This window comes from Girardinichthys multiradiatus, chromosome 15 (assembly GCF_021462225.1).
Source record: "Girardinichthys multiradiatus isolate DD_20200921_A chromosome 15, DD_fGirMul_XY1, whole genome shotgun sequence".
Classification (NCBI taxonomy): Eukaryota; Metazoa; Chordata; class Actinopteri; order Cyprinodontiformes; family Goodeidae; genus Girardinichthys; species Girardinichthys multiradiatus.
In genome coordinates this window covers 36,191,291-36,204,541 of record NC_061808.1, presented here as the reverse complement: position 1 = coordinate 36,204,541, position 13,251 = coordinate 36,191,291, and the positions used below count along the sequence as shown (strand labels likewise).

At 38.8% G+C, this 13,251-nt stretch overlaps 1 protein-coding gene across 3 annotated transcripts in view; it reads right to left on the bottom strand.

The window, feature by feature from the left end:
- Positions 1-13,251, bottom strand: part of nt5dc1 (5'-nucleotidase domain containing 1) — an 86,087-nt gene that overhangs the window by 17,489 nt on the left and 55,347 nt on the right. The window lies entirely within an intron of this gene.

Genomic DNA, 13,251 nt, shown 5'->3' with positions numbered 1-13,251 from the left:
CATAAAGGCCCACATGAGACGCACCCCACGGAGTACTACCTAAACTCGGCAGGGCGCAGTTTACAGCTACTTGTTTGATGTTTAGAGTTGCTATATGTGAGATATAAGGCTTTGTTATTGATAATTACAGGTAGCTGAATATAAAAACTACTTCTTCGGAGTACATTGTTATGGAAAGAGTTAGTTATGTTGTATGAAGATCTAATGTTCCTGAATGCGGTGGTGCTGCAACACTTATTTTGAAGGACACCGTCTGTCTCTACTATCAGGAAGTAGCATATTTATTAGGTTGACAGCTTGAGCCTGCAACTCTCAAGACAGTATAAGTGCATGTTGACAACTGAGAACAATACTTAAGTGTCTTTTAATAATCAATCAGAGCAGTTTCTATGTTTCTTGTGAAGAAGAAATCCATTTTGTAATTAGGAATGTTCATATACATCTAAGCCACAGCAGTGCACAATAAAATCCCTTTATTGTTTCATGCAAGGTGGTAGAGAGCAACTCCAGCATGGATCCAGTTTCTGGACAGTTCCCAGGTATCTCTCCAGCTTCAGTGTCTCCTCACCTTCTTTTACAATTTAACACTTGTTAATAGGGCTAATATTTTGGTCAAGAATGTTTTTTGTTTTGAACTATTTTATTACATTTCAGTGTTACTATGAACATTTCTTCCCTGTGCTGTCCATTTGTGACTTTACCTGGTGACAAAAATAACAATATAGTAAGAATTCTTAAAAGAGATTGGGTTTGTGTTCATAAGTCTCTTGTAGTTACCTTATACACAGGGGTGAAAGTGAGCCGGTACGGTCCGGTACTGCGTACCACTAAAAGATTCTGCGCCGGTACGCAGTACTGGGAAGAGGGAGGAACGGCTGTCTGCTATGAAGCCGTCATCCAGAACCAGTTACGGGTGCAAAAATTCACGACCTCACAAAGAACATCAGATCCGCTACCAAAAGCCAGTCTAAAACATAAACTGTATTGCACCGACTACGCCAAAACAAATTCCTTGTATGTCCAAAAACGTACTTGGCAATAAAGCTTTTCTGATTCTGATTCTGATTCTGATTCTAAATATAGCTTTTTTCCCCTCATTCCAAATTGTTTCTGCTATGCTGGAGTCTCAGTGCTCTTGCTTTCCTTCTCTTCCCTCGGAGCTCGAGGATTTTGTGAACGGCCAGCCTTTAAAACGAGCACCGCTACATTTAATTTCTGTCTGCTCGCTGCTAAATACCCCAGTTAAAAGCAAAAGGAGAGTAAATAGTTGTGTTTTATGTTATTTTGCTGAATTACAACAACACAGTACAGCTCGAAAACACCGCTTATGACCAGAGATTTCACATACACTACACGAGAGCACATGTGCGCTTACCCCCAAAACAGAACGGTTGCCAAGGAGATTGTTGCGTTCAATTTAATGGACTGGGAAATTTTACACAGGTGGTGCACAGACATACAAAAACGCCCCTTGCATTAGGACAGGACGGACAATAAATCACTTACCTTCTACAGACTTTTAAATAAAAACTGCGAAAACAACCGAACTGTCAAACGTTTTATTTAAATGAAATCAAAACTTGACCACAATGCAGAGAACAATAACGTAAAGTAAAATATTGATACGTTTTAATTAGTTTGAGCTTTGACCTGGACACACACACACACACACACACACATATATATATATATATATATATATATATATATATATTTGCATGCATACATGCCCTCAGTGCCTCCCCAGTCCCCCTCTCTAGCTCCGCCCCTGAGTACCGGCGAGAATTTAAAACTACTTTCACCCCTGCTTATACACCAATTCATTCAGATGAAGGGTCAGATGCAGGTGGGTAAAAACAAAATTTAAGATAGTTTTTTAAACCCTTCCTTCCAATAAATATCATTTGTATTTAGAGACCGAACCAATAAATAGTCATTTGAATTTAACTAAAGCTCTCTCCACACTTTAAAAACAGAAGTTTCTTGAGTAATAGACATCTTAAAAAAATATACACTTGTAAAGTCATGAGAATATGATAATTTGGTCAGACTTAGAAAATGAGACTATACATTTGTTTTCAGTCAGGAAAAAACAACTTACTTCCCTTATTTTTTCTATGTGGTTACAATGATTTATAAGATCTTAAATCATGATCATTGAAGATTTATTTTCCAAAAACATTTATTGACTAACAATGATAATCCACAATTATGCTAATTAGGTTCTGAATCCAGAAGTTTCAGCCATCTTTTTGCTCTTTTAACTCAAAGCAGATCAACCATGGTGGACTTGTTTTCCACCAACACAGGACTGGTCTTTCAGCATGAGGTTTAGGGAATCAGAAGCCATCCATCCATCCATTTTCTATACCGCTCCTTCAATAGTGGGTCACGGGGGAGCTGGTGCCTATCTCCAGCGGTCTACAGGCGAGAGGCGGGGTATACCCTGGACAGGTCGCCAGTCCATCGCAGGACAAATCAGAAGTAATCAGAATCAGAAGCTACTCACTGAATCCGGTAACTACATAACTTACACCCAGAGGAAACCTAGTATTCAGCATAGCAGTTTTCCAATACCGAATTCCTAACTATTAGGTTATGGTGGTTATTGCATGGTGGTGAAGAATTTCCTACCAAAGTCATCAGTTTAAAGCCTACAGAAAGATGTTTTGGCAATTATATATTATTATACTGAGATGACCATGCTCTGTTTAGTTTTTAACCAACAGGTCTGTAAAATAAACTTTATGGGCAGCATTCTTTCAAAAAACCTCTACTGGCTGCTGAACATAGCTGAAAATGTGAAGAGCTCAGACTAACAACTCTTCCCAGCTTCAGAAGGAATGGAATGCAGAGAAAGGACAGAAGTGAATGTTTTTTCCTGCCAGGGTGGCCAGGCTGTGGGTGAAGGGGAAAGGTGAATATTTCAGTGAGTAAATCATCTTGTTTTCACACATAATGCATTCCCAATGTTAGCAGAAAGATGAACCAGATGATGTGAGCATTCCTTCAGGGGCCCCCTGTGCCAGGACACAGCTTTCCCAGCAACATTTAAGATCAGAGGTCTGGCTTACAGAGAAAGGGCCAGACAGCCTGGGAAGGTTAACAGAAGCATGCAGACTGTTAAAGACCAAACACATTTAAAATCTTCACATCACTTTTTTCAACCTGATGAGGTAAAATGCTTCTTTATCATTGGAGGAAACAGTAAACTATAACAGATCTTACTGAAGAGTCTAAACTTCTACTCAGACTCATTAAACTATGGGTCAGAGAAAAAAGGTGAAATAACTAACAGTAAATTAAGCAAGAATGACCTCATTGTCTGTTTTCCCTGCTCGGTGGCCAAATTGGAGGAACCAGGAGCAATAATAGCTCCAAAAGTTCCCTTTCTCGGGTCCTTTATTTAATGATAACAGTTTACTCAGCAAAATAGGAATCCTTCTGTGACTCCACTGTGCAGTGTTTGGTCCAGATATTATAATTATACAATGACTGGTTGGGCATATCAACACAAGATTGTAGCTTTCATTACAAAACTAAAATCTCAAAGACCACCCATGTCAACTATAGTTCTTCGCAGCACTTTCCTTAAAGAACCTCAAAGAACATCCAGAGGACTGAAACAGGAACAGATCTGGGTTTTATCATGGAAAGCCAGGTCCAATCAGAGGATTCAGAGACCCAAAAGTACATCATTTCCTGGGAAGCTCCCAATCCTTATAACCCCTTAAAAAAGCCTAAAGAACCATTTGGCCAAAATAAGCATCTTGATTTCAAAGGGCTAAGAACGTTTTGCTGACACAGCTGGAGATTTATGGATATAAAAATCATTATCTGCTGTTTTGTCAACTTATTTAGCTTCTTTTCTTTGTTGATGCTTATAATCTCCCCTCTATACAACAACTACTCTTTGCTACTTCACAAACCTAAACCAATAGTTCCCTTCATGTCAGTTGGTGAACTTTGTGTGGTAAATAGTTGTTGGTCATGGTGTTAACTCATGTTTGACCAGGCTTTCCATTTAGTGCCTTTTAAAAAGGCATTAGGATTGCAAAGCCAATGGCTAATGTGGCTAGGCTAGCAATATATATCCCTTCAGTTGTTTGATGGGGCTAGCCTGATCGGCGATAGACATGGCCTGGTAACTGGTATCAAGATTAGCCAAAATTTTAAAAGTTACCATTTCAGAACAGCAAAAATTTTGTGTTATATCATTTTTATACCTTTGAGTTAGATGCCAGAGAACCAGCGACCAATTTTCTCTGGCTATATAGAATAACACTAACACACTGCCTGTCATCTGGCTGAAACAAAGGTAACACCTTTCCAATACTTTACAAAAAAGACAAATGTGGTGGTTTAAAATATTTCCAGTCATGAAAAATACAGACAGTTATGGTGCGTAAACTAAAGGAGTGCCACCCATCAACTTTGAAACAGAACACTGCTTTACAACCAGTGGGCAAAAAATGAGTACAGGTACATTTAAAAAGAAATTGAATATTGTAAAATTATTTTTGTGACAAAATTCAGAAAGGGAAACTCACATCATAATATACAGATTCATTACACATACAGTAAAATATTTCAAGCCTCTATTACTTGTAATTTTGGCGATTATGGCTTACAGATAATTAAAACCCAAAATGCAATATCTCAAAATGTTTTTATATTACATAACATAAAAATAGGATATTTTATTTGTTATGAGGGACAAACTGTCTATTTCAACCGAGACTACACAACGGAGGTCCAAAAGAAAAGGAAGCAGTGAGAGACATCATCAAGCAGCTGACGGAGAGGAATGTGAAGATGAGGTCTCCCTATCCAGCCAAACTGAAAGTGTTTTTGGACACGGGAACAAAGACATTCACCACAGTGGAACAAGCGGCGCCTATACTGAAGGAGATGGGCATCAATGTGAAGGGCTGACTGGAGAAAATTTACCAGATGGTGGCGCAGACCACATCGGTAACCGGACATAGGGGAAAACGGAGGCAGCGTGGAATGACAGAGGCGGACCTGAGGGTCCTCCTGAAGTGATGACGTCATCCGCAAAAGTACCATTAAATATCATCTATATTTATTTAGGGAGACAGAGAATTATTGAGGAGTTTACAGAAGCAACTTAAAGTCAAGATAAGAGACAGCAAGGAGGTGTACAAGAAGAAGCTGGAAAGCAAGCTCCAGCAAAACAATATCAGAGATGTGTGGACAGGGATGAAGAAGATCACAGGCTTCAAGCAGAAGGATGATCAGACTGATGGAGGTCTGGACAGAGCCAATGAACTGAACACATTCTTCAATAGGTTCAGTTCAGAAACAAGCTTCGCATCCTCCTCTCCTGCTCACAGCCAAACAGACATTCCACCCTCCTTTGACCCACAGGACCCACAGCTGTCCAGTAACACCTCAAATTTTTTATCTTCCACCTCAGCCCTAGACCCTTCTGCTTCTACATGTTTGCCTTCAACCATATCAGAAGGTGCTGATGCTTCCTTTGCTTCCCCCTTCCACCTGTGAGTCTCAAGATGTCAAGTGAAGACGCAACTGGAGAGACTGAATCGGAATAAGGCTGCAGGTCCATATCATGTGAGCCCTAGAATCCTGAAGGCCTGTGCAGAGCAGCTCTGTGGATTCTGCAGCACCTCTTCAACCTTAGCCTGGCCCAGAAGAAGGTTCCGGTGTTGTGGAAGACCTCCTGTCTTGTTCCAGTACCAAAGAAAACTCACCCATCAGTCCTCAATGACTATAGACCTGTTGACCTGACATCCCACATCATGAAGGTCCTAGAGAGACTCCTGTTGGCCCACCTGAGTAAGCAAACAATAAACCATCAGGACCCCCTTCAGTTCGCTTATCGCTGTGGAGTTGGAGTTGAAGATGCCATCACACACCTGCTTCAACAAACCCACTGTCATCTGGACAAAGCCAGCAGCACTGTGAGGATCATGTTCTTTGATTTCTCCAGTGCATTTAATACAATCCAACCTGATTTGCTTTGTCAGAAACTCCAGAAGACTCAGGTGGAGGCCTCAACAATCTACTGGATCAAAGACTACCTGACAAACAGACCACAGTTTGTGAGACTGAAGGGTTATGAGTCTAACCAGGTAGTCAGCAGCACAGGAGCACCACAGGGGACTGTACTCTCACCATTCCTTTTCACTCTGTACACCTCAGACTTCCAGTACAAGACAGACTCCTGTCATCTGCAGAAATACTCGGATGATTCTGCAGTCGTGGGGTGGATCAGAGATGGACAAGAAGCTGAGTACAGGAAGGTGGTGGACCGCTTTGTGGCATGGTGTGGAAACAATCATCTCATCTTGAAGGTGACTAAAACAAAGGAGATGATTGTAGATTTTAAGAGAAACAGGAATAAGTCAAAAACTATTTCTATCATGGGAGAAGAAGTGGAGGTGGTGGAGGAGTATAAATACCTCGGTGTTCACCTGGACAACAGACTAGAGTGGAGATGCAACTGTGAAGCCACCTACAAGAAGGGACAGAGCAGCCTGTACCTCTTGAGGAAGCTTAGGTCCTTTGGTGTTTGCAGCAAGATGCTGCATATCTTCTATAAGTCTGTTGTGGAAAGTGTGATCTCTTCTGCCATCATCTGCTGGGGAAGCAGCATCAGACCCAGGGACTTAAAAAAGCTCAACAAGCTGATAAAAAAGGCTGGCTCTGTTCTGGGGACTCCTCTGGAACCTCTGGAGATCATTGTGGAAAGACGGATTCTTCATGAAATGTAGAACATTATGGAGAACCCTGAGCATCCTCTTCATGAGACTGTCGTACAACAACAGAGTGTCTTCAGTCAGAGGCTTCTTCAGATCTGCTGTAAGACGGAGCGCTACAGGAGATCCTTCCTGCCCACAGCCATCAGCATCTACAACGGCTCTTTGAGGAAACCTTCATAATATGAGCTATAACAACATTTAATTTCCCTTTGGGATTAATAAAGTATTTTTGAATTGAATTGAATATGTAGGTATGCACAATTGCAGGTATCTATAGAGAGGTTAATTGTCACGAATTGTAAGGAAAGGAGTGGGAAGGAAGGAAGAGAAGAAAAGAAAAAGAGGGAAGAAAAAAAATAAAAAATAAAAACGCTAATGGTTACATAATTCATTAGATTAGAAGAAAAATGTGTTCCTTAAGGAGTAGCATCGAGGATTTTTGAGGAGGCTGAATCTTTAGGACTTTAGACAACTATTAGGAAGTTGTTAATGCACTAAGTGCTTTTCCTTTAGAGAGCAGGCCACAGCTTTCTGATGATGGGACTCTTGGAAAATTTATGTTCAGGCAGTGTTTGGACGTTCCTGTTCTAATAAGTGTGTTTATACTCTGTTTTTGTTTTTTTCTTTTTCTTTGAGGTTATGGTGTGTGTAACGTATTTTTGTTTTCAAAAAGGTGACGGGTCCAACACAACTTTAGACATAATAATAACATGAACAAGCTAAATATAGTATCTTATAACGTCCACGGATTAAATCATCCAATTAAACGTAATACGATTTTGACTCAATGAAAGAACTTACAATGCTCGATAGCTTTATTACAAGAGACACACCTAATCGAGATCGAACACAGAAAACTGAAAAGGGAGTGGGTAGGTTAGGCATTTTATGCTTCATTTGGAAAAAGGAGGGGGGTAGTGATCTTGATCAAAAAAGGGTTATTGTTTGAAGTTGATAAAGAGGTTAAGGATAAAGAAGGAAGGTATGTGATGGTGGTAGGACATATAGGACATATGACAATCTCAGTAATAAATGTATATTTCCCAAATGAGAAGAAAGATACTTTCCTTTATCAAATAGTCAAAATAATAACTAATGATGCAAAAGGACTAATTCTGATGGGGGGTGACTTCAATATGGTTCAAAACAATATATTAGATAGGTACCCTTCAGATTATGGACCGCAGACAAAGAGATCTAGAATGATGAATAATATTACCAAGGAACTTGGTCTTATTGATGCATGGAGAAATATCAACCTCAAGAAAAGAGACTATACATTCTACTCACATCTGCACAAAAATTACTCTGGAATAGATTACCCGTATATATCTCAGCAACATATGCAGAAGGTAATAAAATGTAATATAGAAAGTATAACTATTAGTGATCACGCACCTATTGTGTTAACATTAAATACAGATGATGAATCGTGTTTCAGATATTGGAGAATGAACGTGTCAATTATATCCTATGAAAATATTGTAAAGGAATTAAATTAAGCACTTAAGGATTATTTCGAAATAAATGATAATGGTGAGGTCTTACCAACAATTTTGTGGGAACGAGGCAAAGCGGTGATAAGAGGGAAAATAATAGAAATTTCATCCAGACTCAAAAGGGTTAGAATGAAAGAAGAAAGGGAATTGGAAAATAAAATCAAAGTTCCGGAAATTAAACATAAATTGGGGGATAAAAATATAATGGGCGAGCTTATAAAGACAAAAAATAAATTAGAGGAGGTATTAACTGTTAAAGCAGAAGGATCACTACACTTTACAAATCAAAGATATTGTGAAATGGGAAATAGGGTGAGTCGTCTACTGGCATTTCAACTTAGAAAAGTCCGAATAAATAGATATGTTACTAAAATAAAACATCCCCTCAAGTTTGCAGGATAGGACACAACCCAGAGAAATAGCTGAAGCGTTTGCGGAGTATCATAGAAAACTATATGATGATACAGACACAACAACCCAAGAAAAAGAAATATCCTCTTTTCTCAAAGGAATTAATCTTCCAATGCTGTCAGAAGAAGAAACACCGGAAATGACTCGACCAATAACTTCACAGGAAATTTTGAGTGTCATTAAAAATCTTAAAAATAACAAATGTCCAGGGACAGACGGACTGCCAGGAGAGTTCTACAAAACATTTAAAGAATAATTAACACCAGCCTTAAGTAAGGTATTTAATTATGCACTAACAACAGGGAACCCACCTAAAACGTGGTCTGAAGCCATTATATCAGTAATAAAAAAGGAAAAAAACCCAACTATGTGTGAAGGATATAGACCCCTAGCTTACTATGCAATGACTTAGAAATCTTAACGAGTATAATAGCGCAAAGAATGCAAAAATATATAAACAAATTGATCAATCCAGACCAAATGGGATTTATACCTGGCAGGCAGGGAGCAAATAATATTAGAAGTTAAGATGCGTTTCTTTAGCACTCCAATCATCACATCTAGATACAGTAGTAGGTATTTCTCGGTTTTGCTGGAGAAATTGTGGTGGGGTGGGAGACTTTACTCATATATTTTGGGATTGTCCAAAATTGGTCAAATTCTGGGAAGATGTACAAACAGATATGAAAAACATTGCTTTCTGACTGTGAAGACATGTATTACATCTACCTGGCTGAGTCCACATCCTCCCGGCATTATGCAGTGGAGAGATAGAGTTAAAAAGATTTATACTATGGAAAACACAACAGCTAGACTACAATTTAAGGTGAAGATGTTTGAATCAAAATGGAAACCAACAAGAAGATTCATATTGGAATCCTGACTCCATTATTTACATGCTTGTACATTAGTATAAGGGACTTTGGAATAGAGTGAGTGCCATTACTACTATGTACTATGAAGCTTTTTTGTCATGTCTAATGTTATGACTTTCATTGTAATTATTGGGGATTTAAATGTTCATAGCTGTAGTTAATGTATATTAACCTTTATTAATGGGGGCATTGTTTATCCGAAGGAATTGTATTTGTTAGTCTTTCCCTTCGCAGATAGTCCCCAGATGATTTCAGGCAGAGTCGAAACTAAACAATATGTATAATTAATGCAGATTAAATGTCCATAAGGAAGAATTGTATAAATGTGATGCAAATAAGATGTAAAATGTAAACTGGGATAAGGATGAACCTGTATACATGTTAATATAAGACAATTGCATAATAAATAAAAAGTTCAACAAAAATAAATAGGATATTTTAAACAAAAATGTCAGGCTTCTGAAAAGTATGTTCATTTCTATGCACTCGGTACTTAGTTGGGCTCCTTTTACTTGAATTTCAGCATGGCAGCATGGCATGGAGGTGATAAGCCTGTGGTTCTGCTGATGGAAGTCCAGGTTGCCTTCAGGTCATCTGCATTGTTGAATCTGAGGTCTCTCACCTTCCTCTTGACAATACTCCATAGATTTTCTATAGGGTTCAGGTCAGGACAGTTTGCTGGCCAATCAAGAACAGGAATATCATGGTCGTTGAACTAGCTGTTGGTACCTCGGCAGTGTGGGCCGGTGCCAAGTCCTGCTGGAAAATAAAATCAGCATCTCCATACAGCTTGTCAGCAGAGGGAAGCATGAAGTGATCTAACATTTCCTGGTAGATGGTTTCGTTGATTGTGGACTTCAGAAAACCCAGTGGACCAGCACCAGCAGATGACCCCAAACCATCACAGACTGTGGAAACTTCACACTGGATTTCAAGCAATGTGGATTCTGTGCCTCTCCACTCTTCCTCCAGACTCTGGAACCTTCATTTCCAAATAAAACGCTTCCAACGTCTCTGGTTCAGAAGTAGCTTGACGCGAGGAATGCGACATTTGTAGCCCATGTGTAGGATTCATCTCTGTGGCGTAACTTTTGATGTGCTCCAGCCTCAGTCCACTCCTTGTGAATCTACCTCATATTCTTGAATGAATTTTGTCAGACAATCCTCTCAAGGCTGCGGTTCTCCATGTTGATGGTGTACCTTATCCTACCACACGTTTTCCTACCACTCAACTGTCTATAAATATACTTGGATACAGCACTCTGTGAACAACCAGCTTCTTTAGAAATGACCATTTCTGGCTTACCCTCCCTGTGGAAGGTCTCAGTGTCTTCTGAACATCTGTCCAGTCAGCAGTCTTCCCCATGATTGTGTAGTATGACCCCGACTGAGAAACCATTTAGAGGGTCAGTAAACCTTTGCAGGTGTTTTGAGTTAATTAGCTCATTAGGGTATGACACCATGAATTTCTAGTATTTAACTTTTTCAAAATATTCACATTTTCTGAGACACTAAATTTTGGGTTTTCTTTATCTGAAAGCAATAATCATAGAAAGTACAATAGATAACAGCTTGAAATATTTCACTCTATGTGTAATGAATCTATAGAATATATGAGTTTTACTTTCTGAAATGAGTGACAAAAAAACATTAAACTTTTTTTACAACATTCTCGCTGCTGCAGCCTTTACTGGAGTCCATGGACGCTGTTGCAAGCTTGAATGGAAACTATAGTTTTAAAAGGGACTGGTTTGTAAAATGAACAAAGGTTTGACTGAGCTGTGTCTCGACATGGGGTTAAATCAAAGAGAGGAAAACAGCTGGTTTCTTCACAGAGATACTTTAAAAAAAACTGATATTTAATAATTAAACTGAATAAGCTTGTAGTTCATCATGAATTGACTGCATGGGAGTCTTTGTGAAATGATTTCTTTTGTTTTTAATGAGTTGACTTTGGAATAAAGCAGTTCAAAGCTTTTAATTGAATCTTGTAAAGTGCCTACAGTCGATGTTTTCTTTTGAATTGGTAAATATGAATTGGTCAGTAAAATGAACAAAAAGCCAAGCCAGAAGAAACGGTCCTTTTCACCATCTTACAGTTTCTCAGTAGTCTTAATTTCGTCCATTTGGTTTCCCCACATTCAGCGCCATTAGAGCAAAGGGTAAAAGAAAGATTAAGTCCGAGGATCATGTATATATTGCATACATGATCCTCAAATTTATATATTTGTATATATTGCTTTCTATTTATTCATATCCAGGTCAACGGGATCCAATTCAAGGGATTCTGCATGTTCTCCCATGTATGTGTGAGTTCTCCTTGGTACTCTATATTTCTCCCACAGCCCAAAAACCTGCATAGGAAGTGACCCGGAGTCCGGTGATGGAGTGGTGACCTGTCCAGGGTCTTTCCTACCTCTCACCTAATTATTGTTGAGATCGGTACCAGCTCCCCATGAACATGACTCATCATAATTAGGGGGAAAACAAAATGAATGAATGATGATATTTTAACTTTGTACATTGTATGCTACAGCTCACTTAGCCTACTATATATAATGTAATTGTTACATTTTGTAAGTTTTATTTGTGTAAATAGTTTTTGGTTGTTGTCTGGTTAGCTTTGAAGTGACCTGTGTTTTAGTTTAAGTTTCTTGTTTAACTCTTATTTGTACTCTGTGTTTTTTTCATGAGCTGCTACTTGGTTTGTAGCCTGGTTTTGCCCCTGGTTGAGCTGGATCCTAACAGTTCTCCAGAATACACTGAAGTATAGGCTGAATAAGCACTGTAAAAACTAGTCACTTCAACCATACATACAGTATGTAACTCCTCACAAGGACTCATTCTTCCCATTTTACTTTTTATTCATTCCATACCAGCTATGCATTATGTCTACTGTAAGATGCACTCCCTCATCACCTACTGTACAGACTACAGACATTTTTTTAGACTATAGACATTTTTTTTTACAGAATATAGACATCAAATTTAGGGATGTTTTGTTGATGGAAATTGCATTGATGTGTCTGTATGACTGCACTGTATGTGGGAGCATTTGAGTAAATAAAACGTCCTCATTTCTGATATGTTTTTAAGTGGAAGTAAACTGCTCAGAACACTGTTTCTTCTATTGAAAGGTCCTATTCTTAAAGCAGATGCTTGACTTTTTTAGCTGTATCAGCAACAGTCGCAGAATGACATCAGCTGGGAACGTCTGCTGTGCCACAGATGTCTGAAATCATCTGCGTTAACATCTTGCTGACTTATTTCCAGTACATGACCAAGCGCTGTTCTCTGACACTAAAGCTTTCTTCATGTTCTCTAGTGACATTAGCTCACTAGGCATAAACACACTATTTTTTATTCTGAAAGATGTTTGGTACAATTACCCCACCCACCACCCCCATCTCCTGTTGGTGGCTTCACTGATAATCTGAAGAAAGGAAATTCCAAAAGGCCTATTCTAGACCAAGAGAAACATCTGCAGAGCAGAAAGTAACTGTGAGCACAAAGCAGAAAGCCTAAAGCCACTTAAATCCTGGAATATTTAGTTACTGGTTCGCAAGATTACCCAGTTTAACCAGTGATGGTGGCCTAATAAAATAAATAAGATAGATATCTGTGGAACATTTAAAATTTTTCTTTGGTTGTAGTCAGTTAAATTTCAACAGCGATATGTAGCAAAATCCTCCCATCAGGGACTAAATCAACAAGGTGTAG